The sequence below is a fragment of the Dermacentor variabilis genome, chromosome 7, assembly GCF_050947875.1.
Source record: "Dermacentor variabilis isolate Ectoservices chromosome 7, ASM5094787v1, whole genome shotgun sequence".
In the NCBI taxonomy this organism is placed as follows: domain Eukaryota; kingdom Metazoa; phylum Arthropoda; class Arachnida; order Ixodida; family Ixodidae; genus Dermacentor; species Dermacentor variabilis.
The window spans coordinates 37,141,280-37,164,284 of record NC_134574.1 but is presented as its reverse complement, the minus strand read 5'-3'; the positions used below and the strand labels follow the sequence as shown (position 1 = coordinate 37,164,284).

Genomic DNA, 23,005 nt, shown 5'->3' with positions numbered 1-23,005 from the left:
GTCCGGGTGTGTGATGGCACATCTGTTCTCGATGAAGGAACAATCTGAAGTATGGTTGATGCAAGGGGAATAGTCCAGCTCGTATCTACACTCGCCCCAGTTGGGACGTTAGCCGAGTGATCAAACTACGGTGTTATCTGTCCCATCTTCAGCGTCTCAAAAGTTCTGCACTGATGATTAGCGTCAGACTAGGAATGCGAGCTTTCTTATCCAATCAAAAATTGTCGACGTCTTCAGCTACTCCTTCAAACAAAAAAATTAGCCAGTATCACAGACTTCACGTCGCTCAGACTGATGAAACAGCACAGCTGTTTGCGCTCCTTTCGACCACCTAAGCATAAAGTTAGCTTAAACTCTGCTCAATTCCTGCGCAAGCCTGAATCCGACGCTCTTCATAGCCGAGCCGCTTGACGTCGGTTATCCGATTAGTGGCGTCGTATCGCCGTTTTACTTTTGCTTGTCCAGCCCGCAAGTCAGGATCGTCACCCGTCTTCCGGCGCTTAGCTTCGGCAGCATTAGCATCATATTCAGGATTTTCCGCTTACGCCTCGTACACTCACGAGCGGCTTCCCTCCTCTTTCGAATTCGCTAGGCTTCTTCAGGGTAAACTATCTTCAGTTTGTGCATTTCGACAGTACACTGGATAATGACGCTGCTGGCACGCACATCGCCTCTCTTCTAGTAGAGCATGTGCACGTCGTAGCTTACGTCATTGTCAGGCTCATTCAATCCCATACGACGCACCTCCTCTCCAGGGCAGCTGCACCGCGCCGCGCGCTCATACACAGCTGTCCGTCTCCCCTACCTCACTTATGTTCTATTCGCTTAGCCTCCTTCCGCCTCACTTATCCTTGCCCTCTCCACTTCGGCGAGCGGAGTTTTCTGTCAATGTCCAGCACGGCCAGAGCACACGCTTAAACAGCTCTGCTGTTAATATCAAACTTTGTCATCTTGGCACTTTCGAACTATGTTCCACCGCTTTAGCACTTCTATATAAATAGTACAGGGTTCGTCGGGAACCTAGCTTTTGCGAAAGGCTCTCTTCAGTGTTTTTCTTCTTTGCGCCGGAGTCTCCAAAACACGCTTTCGAAAAGCTCCCTCGAAGTAACCGTGCCTTCATGGTTCTCATCAACCCTGTACATTCGAGAATTGTGAGCTCGAGTTCCAACCATTAGACCGGCTCACACTTCAGTAGTTTGTCGCCACTCGTCGACATCTTCTCTGGCCTTTCCATCAAAAGTGAGTGGCACAAGGTAGTACTGTCATGAAACACCAGAAGCTGGCATTGGCGTCACGGCCTTCTGAAATCTGGCAGCTTCCTTCAGGCATGTAACGTAAGGGTGGTGGCAGCCTCGCGTCAACAGCAAATACGGTTGGTGATCGTCGAAATCTGATGTGCTGGTCAAGCGCGTCGCATTTATAGATGAGCCGTCGAAGCTTCCAGAGTAATCGCTGGTGCCCGCGTGTCTTCCAGAAAGTTCTAGACAATGCACATCACACATGAAATTAGATTTCACAAGCTTCCCTGACAACAGCAAGAAATATCAATAACATTCGAGAAACTCCCGATACATGCGGGCGCGACCCGCGCTGAGCGATAACATTTGTTAAACAGTAAAAAGTGGTCACCCAAAAAGCCTAAACGCGTATACATGTCAATGCCCCCCTCTCAAGAAGCATCGCCCCGATGCTACAAATCTAACAGGAGTACGAAAAAATTACCGACGATTACGCTACTTCCTAATGCGAAATTTGAGCGCAGCAAATAAGCTGTTTCACCTTTTGGATAGATTGAGGCAAAGAAATCGAGCAACACATGTATGCGCTATCACATAATTTTTTTTTATTTTTCACACGTATTCCTTTAACAAAGACTCCACTAACAGTTCTTGACAGTCATGAAGGAAGCTTTGTGGTCGGAGAAATAGACTGATATATGTTCGACTTGGTACACCAATGCTTGATTCTCAAAGACGAGATCTATACAAGTGCCTCGCGAGGTTGTCACAGCCGTGGGGGAAGCAGAGGCTAAGCGCCGCCGCCGAGAAGACCCTGCCGTTCGCGCCGCCGAAGCGGAGGCTCATCGCCGCCGTCGAGAGCAACCAGCAGTAAGCGAGGCTGAAGCAGAAGCTCATCGCCGCCGCCGAGAAGACCCTGCAGTTCGCGCCGCCGAAGCGGAGGCTCATCGCCGCCGTCGAGAGCAACCAGCAGTAAGCGGAAGCGGAGGGGGGCGGCATGTACACCCAGCGGCAAACGATGGGGGCAGAAGCGCGCGCAGCAAGCGGACAACACGATAAAGGGAGGAGGGAAGAGATAGCAGCGACTGACTGATGCCGCTGACGGCGATAGTGAGTCAACCCCAGCTATCCGCCACACAAGAACAGGGGGGGGGGGACCCTTTCCTCCTCTTTCTGCATGGCGGCGACGGTGTTCTATGCTGTCACGTTATCTTGACTCTCTAGCGGCGTCAGCGGCATCCAGCGGTATCAGTCGGTCGCTGCTAGCGCTGGGGGGATGAAAGGGGGGCGGAGCTGGTTACGAGGCCGACGACGACGCCGACGCCGACGACGACGCGAAACCCAGGAACGGACGCCAAAGAGCTGCGCTCTAAAAAGACGACACTTATTAAACAGTAACAAAATAAGAACGAAACAAAGTTTAAGGAATTATAGTCCAAATAAAATAAAGTCTAAAGTTCAACAATGCGAAGTCCCAAAGTTCGTTAGGGCTGGTAGAAAGGCTTAAGTCGATCGACATAGGCTATTTCAGGTCGTAAGTGGCGCCGCTGTAATAGCGAAATATCGTCTGGCACCACCACATAGTTGGATGCGCCAATGGGTCGGATGATCTTGTAGGGTTCGAAATGATGGCGTAAAAGCTCCTGGCTAAAACCTCGTCGGCATATTGGGGTCCAAATCCAAACGAGGTGGCCGGGCTCGTACTCGACGTAGCGTCATCGAGGGTTGTAATGTCGGCTGTCGGTACTCTGCTGGTTCTTGATCCGCAGGCAGGCTAGCTGTCGGGCTCCATTGGTGCGCTGGAGATATGTGGCGACGTCAAGATTCTCTTCGTCGTAGCATGCCCTCGAGAGGCGCCGTCGGGTTCCTCCCGCAAACCAGCTTTAACGGTGTGTTCTGTGTTGTTTCTTGTACCGCCGTGTTGTGAGCGAAGGTTACGAGCGGCATGACGGCACCTCAAGTCTTGTGTTCGACGCCGACGGACATTGCTAGCACGACGGCAAGGGTCTTATTCAGGCGCTCCGTAATACCATTCGTTTGCTGGTGGTAGGCAGTTGTCCTATGGCTTGTCCGCCTGTATTTCAGAATGGCTTGGGTGAACTCCGCTGTAAAGGCAGTTCCTCTGTCGGTGATGAGGACTTCTGGGGCGCCATGTCGCTGTAGGATGTTTTCAACGAAGAATTTTGCCAGTTTGGCTGTCCTACTTTTCGGCAGAGCTTTCGTTTCAACGCATCGGCGACGACTATGCGCTTACTTCCGGATGTTGACGTCGGAAAGGGTCCCAACAAGGCCATCCCAATCTGCTTAAATGGTCGGCAAGCAGGTTCGACCGGCTGTAGTAATCCCGCTTGCCTTCTCTGTGGTGTCTCGCGTCGCTGACGGTCTCGCCATGTCTTGACGTAAGGGGCTAAGTCGGCGGTCAGGCGCGGCCAGTAGTGCTTTTCCTGTATCCTGGATAGCGTCCGGGAGAATCCGAGGTGCCCAGTAGTCGGATCATCATGTAGTACATGAAATAATTTTGGACGCAGCGCTGAGGGAACAACAAGAATGTAGTTGGCGCTGAATGGTGACAAGTTCTTCTTTACGGGTAGGCTGTTTTGAAACGAGAACGAAGACTATCTGTGCCTAAATGCCCTACGGACAACGTCGGTGTTCCCTTCCAAATACTCGACGAGGCCTTTTAGCTCCTAGTCGGCTCGTTGCTGTTTAGTGAAGGCTTCCGCGCTATTATTCCGATGAAGGCGTCATCATCCTCGTCATCTTGCGCCAGTGGTTCAATGAGAGAGCGTGATAGGCAATCGGCATCCGAGTGTTTTCGTCCGGGCGTGTAGATTACAGTGACGTCATATTCTTGCAGTCAGAGGCTCCACCACCAGCCGCCATGAAGGGTCCTTTCAATTCGCTAGCCACCACAGCGCATGATTGTCACTGACGACTTTGAATGGCCTGCCATAAAGGCAACGGGGAATTTTCCTTTAGCCTAAATGATGGCGAGGCATCCCTTTTTGATCGTAGAATACTTGCCTTCAGCTTCAAGTCCGTCTTTCCTCTGGACTAGGACGACTCCACAGCGGCCTAGGCTACTGGCACCAGTGTGTATTTCGGTATCAGCGGGCTTGTCAAGTGACCACGTACCGTCGGCGACTGCTTGCGTCAGCCTTCGGCATTTCCCACTTCAACTCGACATCACAGTTAGGTGTGTCTGCGGCTCAGCAATGCGCGAAAAGTCCTTGAAAAAGTGCCTGTAGTAGGCACACATACCGAGGCGTCTACACACTGCCTTCTTGTCGATGGGCTGGGGAACATTGCAATAATATATGTTTTCTGCGGATCGGGTAGAACTCCAGATTTGCTAATGGGGTGGCCCAGGAAGAGAAGCTCGTCGTAAACGAAGCGGCTCCTTTCCGGCTACGAAGTTAGCCGTGATGACTTGATTGCTTCAAGCACTGTCGCAAGCCGCCTAAGGTGGTTGTCGAAATATTTTTGCGTAGAATACGACGCCATGCAAGTAAACATCACGGGTATGTCACTTAAATCCTAATAACACCGTGTCCATGACGCGATGAAACGTTGCAGGCGCCGAGCACAGTCCGAATGGCATGATAATGAGCTCATAGAGCGCGTGCGGAAGGTGGTCTATTCGCGATCTCTCTCGCCAACTTCTATTTGCCAGTAGCAAGACTTGAGCTTCATCACGAGAAGTATGTAGCGTTACAGAGCCGATCCAATGCGCCGTCTATTTGTGGGAGGGGTTATACGTCCATCTTATTGATCTTGTTCAGTCGACGATAACCGACGTAGAAATGTAGTTATCCGTTGCTGTTCTTCACCATGACAACAGGAGATACCCACGGGCTTTTCAACCGATGGATGGTGTTGGCGCGCAGCATTTTGTCGACTTCTTGCCTAATAGCTTTGCGTCTTCACGTCAAAACTCGATAAGACGTCTGACGCAGTGGCTGAGTGCACTCTTCTGTTAATATGCAATGATTTTCAACTGGTGTTTGTCGAATCCTTGATGACGCCGAAAAGGAGTCTTTGTATCGTCGCAGAGCACTTCTGAGCTGTTGCTCTTTATTCCGGATGAGACTTGGATTTATGCCGAAGTCTGATGTGAGAACTATGGTCGTCGGAGTAGATGCGACCGAATTTGGGAGGGCAAATGCACTGCTGGTTACCACAATTTCCACGATGTATGCGATCGTCGTGACCCTGTTGATGTGCTTGAAATATTGGCTGAAGTTTGTCAGCATCACTTTCACTGTCCATCGGTGCAGTCGAGCGATCCGTCTCGCGACGAAAATTTCTCCGTCGAGCAATTGACGTTCGTCGCCCTCAATGACGCTTTCTGCGTCTGTGGGTGTTTCGCTGAAGATGAAAGTAGCAATGCTGGAGCGAGGGCGGATGCTGACTTGGTCCTCAAGGGACGCTTACTACAAGGCCTCCCTGTCGGTATCGCTTGGTCTGTGTACAGCATTATCCACTTCAACCTCAGGTTGGCGATGGTACCCTGTTGGCTTATGCCCCAACCACTGGCACGCGCCGACAGCTTCGGCGCGCGCTGGCAAGCGAACGCGTCGCTTCGCTTCGGCTGGAGGGAAAGGGCGCGCAACAACTGGAGACAAGCTCCGACGCGCACCGAAGCTCGCTCCTCGGCTGCGGCGCACTGTTGCTGGACTATTCCGTATTCATCCGTCAGTCCGGCCTAAAACGGCCTGCTGCAAACTAAGCTTGAAGCAATAAGTTAGTGATCTGTATGTGCTTTTAGATATAAAAAAAATACGTTTCAATAATGGATATACACCTGCCGCAACAGTTTGTTTTTATTTTTGAAGTAACAATAGTGTACAAAATATCGACATCAGCACTCGCGCGTCGTCTGTCTGCAAGATCGCTTTGCAAACACCTGCACGACGATGCCATATATCAAAAACTGTTGCACCATTTCATTTTTCTGTATACCTTATTGCACAGCCAACTATGTAAGAATTAGGCGTGCAATGTATAACTGAAAAAATCTGTGTTGGAAATATTGCCACGTAGTAGTGACGGTAAATATATAGTGCCGGCTATATCGCAACGATAGCGGCGAGCAATGTCGGCAATCGTACAAAATCTCATCTGCGGGTCAAGCGCGTCGGTTTGCATACGTCAGTCGTCGAAAGTTACAGCCTATTCGCTGGTGCCCGCGCGCCCTCCAGAAACTACAACACAATTCGTGTCTCGTATGCAATCAGATTAGCAAGGTTCGTCGACAACAGACAGAACCATCGATAACATTCGCGAAACTTCCGATACGTTCAGGCGCATCCTGCACCGAGCGATAACGTTCTAACATCTTTTAGCCGGTGAAATACGGTAACCGGATACAGTTAAAGCATCCGTGTTAATATAATTATGCTTGTTGGTGCATGAGATAACCGTGAAAAAGTGGGTTCTGAGAAAATCAGCAAAACAGAATTGAAACACCTGTAGCACTCACAAAAAAAAGAACTAGAATAGCTAAAATGTATGTAATTCGTATCTTGTCTCCCCCCAATTCTTGATTCTGCCAAATCTAGCCCATGGAGCACCTCTATTATTCTAGAATGCTTTCATGCATCAACACCGCATCTGGAGGCCTTCACATTGAGTGTATTGCTACAAAACATTTTCACAGTGTAAGGGCCATGTTCTATTGTAACTGGTTTCCACATATCAAGTTTGCCTTTGTTTACATTAATGAAATGACATACCGTCAGATAATACAAGCTTGAGAATTAGAGGGTTTTAATAGTCTTTCGTTGCCCTTTGCCAAGTCGTACTATTGAAGCACTTATTCGAATGTATGGGAGCAGCTCATTTGCATAGTATAAGAAATCTATAAACAGGTTATTTTCACAATTTATACATTTCGTCACCACAAAAAGAAAAATTGCAGTTTATTGTTTTCAGCCTGCTATGATGTCTTTACTGAGAAAGATCTATTCAATTTATTCTGCGAGGCACGCAATAATTGCTGTGGCATATTTTATTGCACAACACTGCATACAGTAGCCAGCCATTATTAAAACTCAGAAGAAATTAATAGCACAATGCATATGATCAGGCACATAGCATATTATTGCACTTTCCTAATTCATGCCAGAGCGACGACCACAGGCGTCTTTCTCCAACAAGGTCAGCATCCATCGTGCCTCCTTACCATCGGGCTTCACACCCTCAGCACGTTCAACCTCAGCTTTGTGGTGTTTAAAACAACCTCAAGTGCGTCTTACGGTTCCAGCGATAAGAAAGAAGACCGTCCTGCCTACCTTGGCCTTGAAGCAAGCAGCTCTGGATTGTTTGCACACTTTCTACTTTGATCGAGTCCACATATATACGGATGGTTCTTCCACTCAGACCAGCTCCACCAGGGCAGTGGTTATACCATCACGATCACTAAACATCCAATACAAGATTTCTCACTTGACAACATCGACCGGTTCGGAGCTTGTTGCCCTGCGAGGTGCCGTTGATTATATTCATAACCAACCGGCTAATCGGTGGGCAATATTCTGCGATTCAAAGGTGGCCTTACAATGTCTTCTGTCATCTCTTCGTCGCGGGTCATGTGAACAACTCGTGTCGGAGATACGAGAAATGCACCATCACATGATCATGAACGGACACGACGTCGTGTTTCAGTGGCTGCCTGGTAATTGTGGTATCTCCGGCAACGACCTCGCTGACGAAGCTGCTAGGAAAGCCCACGAAGGAGCAACCCTTGTTTCTATACCTTTATCGCGGACCGACGCAGCCCAACACTTAGGCAAGCTAGCGCACTCTTTTGACATTGGAAAAGTGGCACACACCTGAATTCACTCAACATCGATTGCATTCCCTTGATCCCTCTACGCAACTGCGGCTGTTACCAGGTCTTCCGCAAAAAGAGGAAACAGTGCTGTGCCGCTTACGTTTGGGCGTCGCATTCACCAGTGCATATGCATTTTTGATTGGAATGGCTGATAGCGCCGAGTGCAATGCCTGCGATGTCGAGGAAACCATATAACACCTAATGTGCTACTGCCCATCTTTTGAAGATGAAAGGCAAGACCTCTGCAGAGCTCTCAATCAGCTAGATGGAAAGCCGTTCACCTTGAACAAGATGTTGGGACCATGGCCTCGCATATCGCAGCTACAAAAGGCCACAAAAGCGCTGCTGCGATATTTGAAAGATACCGGATTGAGTCAGCGTCTGTGATCCGGACTGAGTGACCAGCTGATATCCCCAGTGGACTTTCTCTTCTTTTAATCTTTCTGTCCCCCTTTCCCTTTCCCCGGTGTAGGGTAGCCAACTGGGCTCAGTCCTGGTTAACCTCCCTACCTTTCGTTTATCATTTTCTCTCTCTCTTCCTAATTCATGCCCTTTTTTTAATTGCACAAAAGCTACTGCACTAAAATAGTATACTAGTACATACTTAGAAAGCACAATTTTATACTACGATAATAATCAATCATTCAAATTTTCATTGTAGTGCCCAGGAACAGCTAGAGAGCCTTTGTACTGGTGCACTTAACGAGCTTTTAGGAATGTATAATGTCATGGACCACCTTATACAGGAACAAAAGGTGCGATTAATTAAGACTTGAATCTAGAGGAGCGAGTTGAAGTATATTTGAGAAGGCTCAACTGTGGTTGCCAGAACGGCAAAAGTGGTGCTTGAAGATAGACATCAATTTATTCTGGATGCGTTCAATCAGGTCAGAATTAGATTTGCTCATTGCACTCCCCTCCTACAGAGACATACTCTAGTAGTTGGAGGCACACAGCAGAATTTCAGAAACACAACAGGTGAGTCGAAATCATGCAATATACGGCATGCAATTCCAAGAGCGCGAAGGGCATCTTGGGTAATTATCTATGTGAAGAGGAGCTTAGCATTTTGTCGAAGTACACACCAAGGTCTTTCATTTCATCGACCCTAAGGAGTGGAGCATCACGTAGGGTGTATTAAAATTTCACACAGTGCGATTTGTGCATATAACTTAATGCCATAGTGTTGGAAGCATTTAGGAGTACTTATTGTTTCTGCACCAGTTTGAGAGTGAAAAAATGTCTTTTTGTAAGTTGATGCAGTGGTGAACACTGTTGACAGTCTGAAATAGTTTTAAGCTGTCGGCACACGAAGTCATGCTGTTCATTTATTAAAATTCTCTTAGCACTAACAGAAAGCGAGGAATCCCATGTCGATTCAAACACCTGACGCACTGAAGAGGATAGATATAGGCCGGCAGTTAGTAACTGCACATCCAGCACCTTATTTGTGCATGGGCAATGCTCATGCTACCTTCCGAGTGCTAGAAGAGGTACTAGACTTTAGGGAACTATTGAAGATGCTTGTGAGAACGAGGAACAAGTATGCTTCCATACGTCTTAACCCTTTCAGACACCACTTTATCCCCTTGATTGAAAAGTTGCTTTCACCACATCTCTTGCATACTCAGAATCGTAGAAAGTGTACAGCTGCAAGCAAATATTAAGAATTTTCAATTGTTTAGCAAGTTTTGTCAAGTTTACAAAATTTAGACTCCATGCGAAAACTCACTACAGGAACACAAAATATGAGAACATGTACTATTTCGTGTTTTGAAAAGCTTGAAAAGCACTTATCAAGCCACTTGACAATTATGCCTGGTGCACGACATTGTAAAAAACAATGAAACAAGTGAACCCGCTACATACAACGTACTGACACAGAGTAACAACACCCAGCCGTCTACCTTCCCACTCATTTTGTTAAAACATTCTGCACGTTATTCAAAATTGCAGCACAGTTCCAATAATAAGTGTTTCAAGATGTATGAAACACATTTTAAATACCATTACTTTCATCAGTGCTCTTGCTATTGATGCACGCTCCTGCTGTGCCCAATTGTGTAGACAGCGTCTCAAAGGGTTAAGCTCTGTGGAGGAAATACCATCAACACCACAAGAAAGGGAAAGTTTAAGGCAAAGTTTAAGGCACTTCATATACTTGGAAACGAGGTTTTCATTGACTGTTAGCATACACTGTGCCAGACTGAGAAGGAAGGTTACTTGAAGCATATTTCACACTATATAGCAAACAGAAATGTTCTGCAAAGGCATCAGCAGTGTTTGAGACAACACCACTAATTTCATGAAGACGTACATCTTTGGCAGTCTTTTGAGAAGGGAGAGCCCACAAAGCTCCAGAAATATTTTGAATTATGTGTCACGCTGGCTTCAACACAATCAACGTGGCCAAAGTGATGATTCTAATAATAATAATAATAATAATAATAATAATAATAATAATAATAATAATAATAATAATAATAATAATCTTAGTGGTAACTTTGCACACTAGACTAAAAAGAAGGCTGATGCCTGTATGTTAGAGCATCTGATAACCAGCCATCTAGAGCACGAATTGGCAGGATGCAGAAGACACTTCCTTCCCCTCCACGTGCACACACACTTGCTCAATAACACACCACGGCACACACGCACACATTCGACAGGTGCACAACACACAGGAGTGCTAATTCAGTCTGGTTCCAAGGAAGGAGAATCCAAATCGCCAGGGGGGTGGAGAGAAAGCTTTGCATGCGAGATATAATCATGGAGTTGTGGTGCCGGGCCATAGAGGCGTGATGAGGACTCAGGCTGTGCTGACCACTTGTTCAGACGAACTGAAGAAAGATTAGTGTTGTCCAGAGAGTCGTCAAACACCCTGCAGTATAGATTAGTGCAATGTTGCGTTGGTATTGCAGGGTGTGCTACTTGAGGGGTTTGAGGCAATCCTCGAAGGCTGGCATGAGCTTGTGACAACCGAAAAGACGGGAGTAAAGGGTGCGTATTGTCCGGCGCTGAACAAGTTTAAGTTTGTAAGCGTCGTGAGTTTGGTACGGGAACTATCCTGATGAGCAGTACTCAAGCCATGACAGAATGATAGAAGTGTAGAGTGCTCGGAAAACCTTAGGTCATCAGGGAAGGGAGACACGGGACACAAACCCAAGAAAGGGCCGGTGCTTACGTACAGTGCTGGTGACATGCGGAAAAGTTGAGAGAACAGCTAAATGCTACACCCAGAGTGGGAAGGACCTGAACAGTCTTTATAGAAGTGCCTCCAAGGAAGAAAGTTGGACGTGCAGCAGTTTCGTTGTGGCTGATACGCATGGCAGCACTTTTTACGGTGCTACTACAAAGTTTGATCCCAGTCGTTCACCTTTACGGAATGTATTTATTGTAAGCACATATGCTGTGCATCGGCATATTGTTGTTGTGGAAGCGTTAACTTGTTAATCAAACACATTCTGCGCAGATGCATTAGTAACTTGGTTTTGAGTAAATCTTTGTCCTGACTACAATTTATAGTATCGCAGCAAGAAACATTTTAGTAGAAGCTGAAGGGATTCCAGCAGTTTAAGCATACTGACTGCACAAAACACTGATGACACCTTTTCACCTTCCCCACAATGCACTCACACCATCTACACTTTCCATAAGCAAAAAGTGAGATAAAAAATTAATTACAGTTTCTTTGACTCAGTACTTGCTGCTTCTGAAGCGGGCATCGAATCAATCATGGTATACGCTGCTACACGCATAGGTCTTGCATGATCCCGGTCCTGCTATGCACTGCACACAGGGCACACGTTGCAAACAGATAATTTCTTTTTACAGTGCTCAACCATAACGACACACTGATTCAAACATGACTGCGTTGTCACGTATGCTTCAGTGCGTCAGTGTTCTTGATTGCTACACGAGCGATTTATGCCCAACTAGCCCAAAAGACGGACGCACTAGAAAGAAGTGAGTGAATGAGTACAGTGAACTTGTACTGAACTGGATTCACATGCCGAATAGAAGAGCGCAGTGTCAGCTGAAACAGGCGGCACGGCTGATTATTTAAGTACTTCTAATAGTTCGGCTACTAGTGTATTTCGCTTTCGGAAGTTATCTTTACCACTGGAAACAGCGCAAAGCTTGGCCGTGAAACTTGAGTCAACCGACACCACACGAAACACGCCGTGGTTGACCAACCCAACTTCCACACGGCTCATTCACCACATCACACGAAGTCAGGAGTGCCATATATTAAATCACTACAGAACCAAACGCACCTGAAAATTCACTTCCTTCGACAGAGTTTCTTAGCTGGCCTCGTTCACTCGCCAGTTACGACCTAGATGGACCCGCTAGGCCTACGCGTAACGTAAACAACATCGGCGATAGGCGAGTGCTGATTATCCAGACTTCGGAACTCGTAAACATGTTTCCATTCGTTTTGGGCACAAGAAAATACACACACAACAAGCACAGACGTTGCGGTAATCGTGATTCGGTTGGCTGTTTTAGCAGACGATCGCACTGAGCCCGGCGGAACCCAGTGGGCAGGTTGGATTAGTCGGCGTCGTTCGAAGTCACTTCGGATCCACGTCGCGCTGCCACAACCCACGGTCGTCGGTCGGTCGGTCGTGTTGTTGTCGGCCTACTATTACAACACTACCTTTCAGGAACACTGTCGCGCGCGTCGTGCGTCCAAAAAACTCGGACGATCGTTCGTGCTGGAGCCTCCGCTTGGGCGACCAATACAGGAATAGCAGCCGGAGGCTGCGCAGCCTTCTATTGGTTGACGCGTGCGACTCGTCGAAGCCTCTCATTGGTGCGCGCCGGCGCAGCTTCGCCGCACGTCGGCAAACTTCTAGCATCGGCAGTAGACATAATCGCTGCGCGACGTTCCGCTTCGCCGCGTTTCCGACCGACGCTTTGACGCACTTGACCCTTCGGCGCGCGCCGAAGCTTTCCGGCGCGTGCCAGTGGTTGGGGCATTAGGAAGTCTATGCCAACAATTACATTTCGCGAGCACTGTTGGAGGACAACGAGCGTTGCAGGTTAGGTCCGCTGATGAACTGTAATGCTTTCCGTGAAGATTCCCGCCGGCGGTATGAGGTGTCCTCCAGCTATCCAAATCTGAAGGCCTTCCCATGCGGTCTTGATTTTCCTCAGCTTGGCGGCGACTAACCCACTAATGAAGGAGTAGTCAGCACCTGTGTCCAGTAGGGCGGTGACTGCGTGGTCGTCGAGAAACACGTCAATGTCAGTCGAGGTCAGTGGCTCATTGTCTTGCGTGGCAGTCAGGCCTTTGCGTCGCATCACAGCTGCATTGCGTTGATGTGTGGCTTGTACGTCACGCCCTCAAGTCTTTGGTCGGTGCATTCAGTGCTTCCCGGTTTCGTCGGTATGGCGGCGTGTCAATGTTATGTCGTCGAGATAGTCCCTTCGGCGTCTTCGTCAGCGGCGGAGGATCTTGTTCAGTTCGATGAAGAGCAACCGTACCTCCATTGGTTGCTGCAATTAGTTTTCTGAATGTGAGCTCACAGACCGGCCCCAGGTGGGGCCCGTGTTGGACGGTGCGGTGGCGACAGGTAGTGGTCTGGTGATGGCGATGGGTCGTCGAGGGCTCCAATCAGTAGCGGCGAGGTAGTCTGCGATATCACGAGGGCGTTCACCTTCCTGAAGGCGCGGCGCGTTCACAACGAACCCTCGTCGTCCCATCTTGCGGTAAGGACATCGGCGGTAGATATGACGGGGATAGCAGAACGGGGATCGCCAAACGTCAGCCTTCCTTTTAATGCTGCGAAGGGCACTGGGTTGGCGTGCTGGTGGCGGTGGTAGTGGATGACGGAACTGGGGTGTTCCCGGGCCCTGGTGCAGGCGCAAACGCACTGCACCAGGGCGTGATACCGGGCTACCGCGGCTTACCTTCATGGCTTCTGTTTGAGGCTGCGGCGATCGAGGTACTTCGAGCGACTGCTGGAGGTCTTTGCGTATGACGTCTGCAATCAAAGCCATTTGAGGTTGTGATGAAAGGAACTGCTTTGGAGGCTCCTCCCGCACGGCCCCTGTGATGGCCACGCGCAGTTCGTCGGTAGCCAGTGACTAAACTCCGGTGTAGTTTGTTGAGTTGATGCGGCGTTTGAATTGCCTTTTCCACAATTCCAGTGTCTTCTCGATGCTGGTTGCCTCATGAAGAAACTCGTCGACGGTCTTCGGTGGGCTTCCTACCATTCCCGCGAAAAGTTCCTCCTTCACACCACGCATGAGTAGGCGGACTTTCTTCTCCTGCGAAATTTTGTGATCGGCGTGGTGGAAGGACGGCTCATCTCCTCGGTGAAGATCACGAAGGTCTCATTGGGCAGCTGCACTGGGGTTTGTAATAGGGCTTGGGCTCGTTCCCTCCGTACGACGGTTGTGAGTCTCTTCAGGAAGCCGCTTCATATCAGGTCCCACGTGGTTAAGGTCGCTTCTCTATTTTCGAACCACGTCCTGGAGGCGTCTTGCAGTGCGAAAAAGCAGTTCAGTTTGTCGTCGGAGCCCTTCTTGTCGTCATTCGTTCATACGTCTCCAGCCAGATTTCTGGGTCTTCAAATATTGATCTGCGGAAGGTCGGTGGCTCTCTGGGCTGATGCAGTACGATGAGGTGTGCTGGGGCTGCCATTGGGGTTGACCTGGCGACGATCTTCCGGGTCGTTTCAGGGAAAAGTCCGTGCTCCGTGGGCAGTCCTCACTGCCTGCGGCTACCTTGCTGGTTCTAGGCGACGTTGCTGTTGTCTTCCGCGTTCGAGATTTGGTCACGGCTTTGAAGGGACCTTCGGTACATGAACGCATTAGCACCTCCACCAGATGTCACGTATGGCAGCAAAACTATGATGGACGAAACTAGCGTTTTATAGGGCGAACCTGTGCCCACAACACAGTCTAGACTTAAAGCACAATGATTGCGCCGAACACAGTCGGCGATTGCCGAACATCTGATCTGTCGGTCAAGCGTGTCGGCTTTTATACAAGAGCCATGGAACATTCCAGAATAATCGCTGGTGCCCGCGTGTCTTCCAGAAAGTTCTACACCATTCGCGTCGCGCCTACGTGCTATCAGAATACACAAAGTTCGATCACAACAAACAGCGGATAGAGCCATTGATAACGTTCTAGAAACCTCCTATACATCAAATCAAATCAAAGTATTTATTCCAACATAGCAAGGCAAATGCATTGTTGAGAATGACAGGTCAAAACCCCTCTTGAGGCTTCATCGGCCCTGCATCCTATACACTTGTCAGAGCAGTGGTTATAAAGCACAAAAATTGTCAAAAGAAGCTCGTATACAAGGCAATGTAAGGTTTCCAAATCACTTTTAAGAGAGAAGAGATATTGAAGATTTATTGAAAAATTATTGAGGGAAGAATATTGATCACCAGGTTGGAACTCGACATCTCGATGGCGGAGATTGTAACGGTGCGCATCGATGCTCTGTTCTTGCTTTATGTGCACTCTGGCAAGCTGACAGGCTTCTCCCGCGCGTTGCACGAAACGTTCGGCATCATGGGCGAGGTCGAGATGATCGACGTTGTCGTACGGCAGCATCGCATCTAACATAGTCTGCACTTCACGGCCGTGAACAAGGTGAAACGGTGTGAAGCGTGTTGTTTCTTTCGTAGCAGTGTTATAGGCAAACGTTACGTAAGGGAGTATCTCGTCCCACGTCTTGTGCTGTACGTCTACGTACATAGACAGCATGCCAGTCATCGATTTGTTCAGTCGGTCGGTGAACCCGTTTGTCGGCGGATGATAGGCAGTTGTCCTTCGATGGGTCCTGCAGCTGAGTTTAAAAACGTCTTCAATGAACTGTGCTGTAAAGGCTTTGCCTCGGTCTGTGATGACGTGCGATGGGGCGCCATGCCGTAGGACGATGCTCTGTATGAAAAACTGGGCAACCTCGGAAGCTGTGCCTCGATGCAGCGCCTTTGTCTCAGCATATCGCGGTAAATAGCTCGTGGCGACGATTATCCTCCGGTTGCCAGAAGATGACAGTGGAAACGGGCCCAGAAGATCCCTGCCGACCTGGTCGAAAGGTTTGCCAGGTGGGTCAATCGGATTCAGCAATCCCGCAGGCTTCACAGCTGGTGACTTTCGGCGATGCCATTCACGGCAGGCTTGGACGTACCGCTTAACACACTCGGCAAGTCTCGAGCAGTATTAGGATGGGCGCACTCTATCAAGCGTTCGCGTAAAACCCAAATGGCCAGACGGAGGCTCTTCATGACAGGCGAACAAAACTTCGACACGGAGGTCTGCTGGAGCGACCAAAAATTGGTCTTCTTGGTGGCAGCGGAGTTCTTGTATAAGACGCCATGTCATAAACAAAAAGACGACAATCCTCAAGCGATATGCCGGGGTATTGATGGGCTTAGTCCTTCCAGATTCGAATATAGGCCGTAGTGCGTCGTCTGCGCGCTGCCGTGTGGACAAATCAGTAACGTTTACGGCCCCAAGGAAAGCGCCGTCGTCCTCAATGTCGTGGTTGGTAGTGTCGATAGGGGCGCGCGAGAGTGCGTCAGCGTCTTCGTGTATGCGGCCCGAGTTGTACACGATGGTCACCTCGTACTCCTGCAAACGTAGACTCCATCGTGCCAATCATCCAGAAGGGTCCCGGGGATTTGCAAGCCAGCATAACGAGTGGTGATCAGTTACAACTTTGAATGGGCGGCCGTAAAGGTAAGGTCGAAATTTGGCCAGCGCCCATACGACGGCAAGACACTCTTTCTCCGTGGTGGTGTAGTTAGTCTCTGCACGCGATAGTGTGCGACTTGCGTAGGCGTTCACTCTTTGAATACCTTCCAGCCGTTGTACAACAACCGCACCAAGACCAACGTTACAGGCGTCTGTATGAACTTCAGTGTCCGCCTCCTCGTCAAAGTGGGCCAAAACTGGCGCTGACACCCGACGCTGTCGAAGCTCGGTGAAAGCGGTCTCTTGCTCTGAGGACCAGACGAACGATACATCGTCCCTCGTTAGGCGAGTCAGCGGCTGCGCCATATTCGAAAAATTTTCGATGAAACGCCGGTAGTATGCGCAAAGGCCGAGGAAGCGTCGGACATCTTTCTTGCCGGTCGGCATTAGAAACGAGGCTACAGCGGCACTTTTCGCGGGATCGGGGCTAACGCCTTCCACGCTGACCATGTGTCCGAGAAACATCAGCTCCTTGTTGCCGAAATGACAATTCTTAGGCTTAAGGGTGAGGTTAGCCGATCGGATGGCTTCGAGAACTTGCCGCAGTCGTTACAGGTGGTCGTCGAATGTTGCCGAAAAAACAACCACGTCGTCAAGGCAGACGAGGCAGCTTTGCCACTTCAGACCAGCGAGAACGGTTTCCATCATTCGCTGGAAAGTTGCTGGTGCCGAACAGAGACCGAAAGGAAGTACTCAGAATTCGTAAAGGCCATCTGCAGTGAGGAAAGCCGTTTTTTTCGCGGTCTCGTTCATCGACCTCAATTTGCCAGTAACCGCTCTTTAGATCGAGAGACGAAATATACTTAGCTCGCCCCAACCTGTCTAAAGAGTCATCGATACGTGGCAGTGGGTACACGTCCTTCTTGGTAACATCGTTGAGGCGTCAATGATCAACACAGAAGCGAAGCATTCCGTCTTTTTTCTAGACTTTAACGACCGGGAAGGACCACGGACTGTGCGAAGGCTGAATGACACCATCATCTAGCATCTCCTTGATTTGGGCTTGAATTGCCTCACGTTCTTTCGGAGAGACACGATAAGGCTGTTGTTCGATGGGACGTGCGTCGGCGGATGTCGTTATTCGGTGCTTCGTGATTGGCGTTTGGCCCACCTTAGTTACCCTAGCGAAGCACGCGTGGAATTCGTTCAAGAGTTCCTGCAGTGCGTTCTTTTGGTCGTCCGTAAGCTCGGAGTTTATATCGATGTCTCTGAGCGAACCGTCGTCTGTGTCCACCTCAGAAGCAAAGCACTCGACGATGTCCGTTGATGGTTTGGCGTAGGCGATGGCAGTGCCACGAAAAATGTGCGGATGCTCAAAGGTAAAGTTGGTAACGAGGACCATTGTCTGGCTTTCACGAAGTTACACAAGGCTTCGCGCTACACCAATACCTTGTGCCAGTAACATAGAAATGTTGCCTTCGACAATGGCTTCACCGTCTTGTGGTTTGCCGGACTTGACCGGAACCATAACACTCGCACGCGGCGGTATCGTGATGCTCTCGTCCAAAACGCTAAGTGCGGATCTGTGTCAAATGGCGTCGGTATGTGTTACCCTTTGTGTCGAGAAAGTGATGGAGCGCTCGCGGAGGTCAATAATTGCGCCATATCCCTGGAGAAAGTCTGTCCCAAGGATTAAATCGCGAGAACACTCGCGTAGAACCAGACAAGTGGCGAGAAAAGCAGCACCGCGAATTTCTACTCTGCCGTGCATAGGCCAAGCGGTGTGACGACATGGCCACCTGCCGTACGAACTGGTGCCCCGTTCCAGGCCAACGTAACTTTTTTCAGATCGCTGGCCAGTTTACCACTAATAATAGAGTAATCGGCGCCGGTATCTACAAGTGCACTCACTGTTTTGCCGTCGATCAACACACGTATGACCAGTGAAATCTTGTTCGCGGAAATTGGTTCTGGCGTCATCGTGTTTTTGTTGTTCTGCGGTCGGCACGATACGAGGTCTTGAGCGCGTCGAGTGTCAGCGGCCCCGCCTCGGAAGGTCGCTGACGTCAGTTCAACGCACGGGAGAAGCCCGTCAGCTTGCCCGAGTGCACACAAAGCAACAACAGAGCATCGATGCACACCGTCACAATCTCTGCCATCGACATGTCGAGTTCCAACCTGAGAATCAAGTTTTGGTCTGGGCTCCCGTGCGCCGAAAAGAACTATCCGAGAAGCATTTGAGTCGTTACTTCGGACCTTACAGAGTGTTGCAGCCAAAAAGTGACGTGAACGACGAAGTCCTTCCTGACGGAAGTCAGCCTCCCCGACGTCTACAACCACAATCTGAGATTGTGCACGTTGTGCGGTTCAAACCGTACTGTAGCCCCTAATATTCGACGTTTTCAGCCGCTGTGGTTAGTTTTGTGATTGCTCGTCTATCAGTGCCTTCTGACTTTATCGCACGCCACAGTGATTGTGACTATAGCCTAAATTAAATTATGGTGTTTTACGTGCCAAAACCACTTTCTGATTATGAGGCACGCCGTAGTGGGGGACTCAGGAGATTTCGACCACCTGGGGTTCTTTAACGTGCACCTAAATCTAAGTACACGGGTGTTTTCGCATTTCGCCCCCATCGAAATGCGGCTGCCGTGGCCGGGATTCGATCCCGCGACCTCGTGCTCAGCAGCCTAACACCATAGCCACTGAGCAACCACGGCGGGTGTGACTATAGCCTATGTGTTCGTCCTAGACCACCTCGGCGCTCTGAGGTCAAGCCTACGCATGCTTTCCTTCTTTTTTTTTGAAGAGGGGTAATGCCACATGTAGTGGCGCAGCAAGAAACTGAAGAAGAGGGGAACGATGTTCGTCTCGGCATCGCGCGTCTCCGCTTCCGTTTTCGTAAAGTGCAACCGCCTGTATCTTGATTCAGCTTGTATAGTCCAGCAGGGTATACGCGACAATATGTTACATTTTATATAGTAACACTTAAGTATAAGAGTGTAGAAAATCCTTAAGTTCTGGAGGATTCATTTTGCTAATATCAATGTCTATTTCTTTGATAGAATTTATTAACCTCGGTAAATTATCTTCAAGCATCTGTTTACTATAATTTGTCCTATGTCTTACAACATTCCATATTTCAGTGCGGCGGGTGGTGTAGGCCGGTACATTGTGATGCAGGTTGGCCATTTCCACAAGCGTAACATTACGTTTCTTTATACTGAAGTAATACTCCCGTAGGAGTCTATGTGTGTACAAGTCATCAATTTTTATTATGTGGTACCTATCGAAGAGTGGTGTGGTACGTTCAGTGTAAGATACATTGGCAATAATACGTAGCGTCCTTCTCTGCATGACACATATGCTGTTAAGATTTGTTTGTGTGCTAGTACCCCCTACTAAATGACCGTAATTTATATTGACACGTGTACTTATCTGTATCGGGCAACCACGGTTCGCCGCCTAACAAATGTAATCGCACAGCGTGGGACGCGCCTGCATGCATCCGAAGTTTCTGGAAAGGTATCGATGCTTCTATCCGCTGTCTGTTGTCGCCGAACCTTATGTTATCTGATTTCATCGCGTGACGTGAATGGTGTAGAACTTTGTGGAAGGCACGCGGGTCCGAACGATTAGTCTGGAACATTCGACGACTGCTCTATAAAAGCCGACGCGCTTGACCCGCTGATCAGATTTTCGGCGATCGCCGACCGTGTTCGCCGCTATCGTTGTGCTATAACTGTAGCCTCTTTTGTGGGCACAGGTTCGCCCAATAAAAGTTAGTTTTGTGTTTCACAGTATTGCTACTGTGTTTTTTGACGTCACGACCACGTGACAATATGCGAGGCAAACAAAGCATTATAAAGCAGTTTTTTAACAAAAGTGGGGAAAGTGTGTCTATTGCGACTTAGAATACCAGCTGTGCTGCTGAGGTTCTTGAGGACGGAGTCTATGTGGTCGCACCCATTGTAAGTTGTTGGAGAAGGGTACACCAAAAATTTTAATTGTTTTTTCAGCCTCAGTATTCATAGACTCGAACATTATATTGTGATGCTGTGACATTTTTTAGCTGGATTTTGAAAAATTACTGTTTTGATCTTATTGCAATTAACCTGTAGACAATTCTTGTTTGAGCAAATAGAAAGCCTATCAAGAAGTTCATTTGCAATTCTCAGTAATTCTGTGTGGTTATGAGACAATAAGAAAGTACTCACGTCATCGGCATGCATTACAAATTTTGCTTCTTGGTAAATATATATTAGATCATTCACATAAATGTTCAAAAGTAGCAGCCCGAGAATACTTCCTTGTGGCACACCTGAAATTATTGGTTTGGGTTATGAATTGAATTCATTTATTGAGACAAATTGATGCCTGTTATTGAGATAGGAGGATAATAATTCGAGTGGCGTGCCTCTTACACCAAAGCATTCTAGCTTACTGAGGAGAATATTGGGATTGATGTGGTCGAAAGCCTGCGTGTAATCAACAAATATACCAATTCCTAATAACCTGTTTTAAAAGTTTCTTAATGTGTACTCTTTCTGATCTAAGAGGGCCAGTTCTGTGGATTTGTGATTCTGAAATCCATTCTGAGCTTCAGTTAGAAGGTGGTATGTCCTACAAAATGATGACAACTGATTTTAGATCATTTTTTCCAAGCGCTTTGAGAAATTTGGGAGGATCGATATTGGGCAATAGTATTTTAGATTTTGTTTGTCACCTTCTTTTAAAATAATTGGGTTTACTGTGGCTGTTTTTACTCTGTCAGGAAAAGTACCACAAGGAATAAACAAGTTATAAATGTACACCAAAATAGGGGCGATTTGATAAATGACAGATTTAATAGGCCTTATGTGGAGTTCATGTATGTCTGAGCTACGGGAAGTTTTAAGGTTCAAATAAGCGGAACACACCTCAGCAGAATCAGTTGCTGCGAGAAAAACAAAATCTTTGTGATATCATTAGTGGGGCGAGAATTCGGGTCAAAATTCTTGGCTGCGAATTATTGGTTAAATACATCAGCAAGTTCATAGTCTTTCACTTGGTGTCCGTTTAATGAAATTTCTTGTATGGACTCTCTCTTCAACTTCCGTCCCGTAAGAGTGTTTATCTTGTTCTACAGTTCATCACTTTCTCCTGTGCAAGATTCAAACTACCGAGTGTAATATGCGTCTCCTGCCGTTCTTTATTTTTTTGTTAACTCATTTCTGAAGGCCTTAAACAACTTGGGATGAAAAATCTTCCGAGCTTTTAAAAACTGCGCATACAAACTATCTTGTTTTCTAATTTTCTTCGAAAGCTCTTTTGTTACCCAAGGCTTTCGAATAATTGTACTGATTTTTCGCTCTTTCGTGATAAAGTTTTTCCTCCGCAGGCGCGTCTCGTGCTGAATGATAACCTTCGTTAGACAGTGAAAAACGCTCACCCATAAAAGATAAACAGGTCCACGTGTAAATATAAAGCCACAGAAATATATGACTTTACAGCATTCTTGCAAAAGGTATAGTGCTTAAAGGTGTGGGTTCTCACCAGAAATTGTTGGTGCTTTTGAGAGCATTGTACAATACATTTATTTAGCCTGAATAATCGCTTTACCAGATGCCACCCATATAAATACGATAACCTTATTTATTTATGCTTTGAATAATTTAGACCGAGCTACTTGAGCTTTTTTTTTTTTGTTGCAAAATACAACACTATCTAAAAAGTTGATGGCCCGAATAAAAAGCCTTGTTTTCGCATGTGACAAAACGCTTTATTTTTTTGTTTATATAAAAAAAACCCATCAACTTCGCTTCCCTGGATGCGGACGAAGGCAATTTCCCCATATTTGAGTACTTTGTTAAGAAGTTCTTAACTAAAGCTTCCATAATTTGTTGTCAATAACAGAAAAATTCGTCTTCTTGATATGTGTTCTATACGAACTCGTGTTAATAACATAGGCGCCACAATATTCATGAATAGACAATATGCTCGGGTATAGGACGTTGGCTGCCGGACATTGAGGAAAAGGTGAGATTGACTAGACAATATGTACTGCTTATTGTCCTAAAGAAATAATAAAAGCGCAATGAATAAGCTGCTCAATATTGTCGTTGGCTTTGTCTACCAGCGCCAATAACGTAAACTGAATGACAACGGCGGGCCATGGTAGGATCCTTCAATAATTGGCACTGCCAATGTTGTTATGGTACTGGTAACTCTGGCCCGTTCAAGAACCGTCGTTTGCCACCGTAATAGCAATCATGGCCCGATGTTT

At 47.8% G+C, this 23,005-nt stretch overlaps 1 protein-coding gene across 1 annotated transcript in view; it reads left to right on the top strand.

Annotated features, from left to right (window-relative positions):
* Positions 1 to 23,005, top strand: part of LOC142589006 (uncharacterized) — a 197,751-nt gene that overhangs the window by 92,290 nt on the left and 82,456 nt on the right. The gene's annotated exons all lie outside the window — the stretch shown is intronic.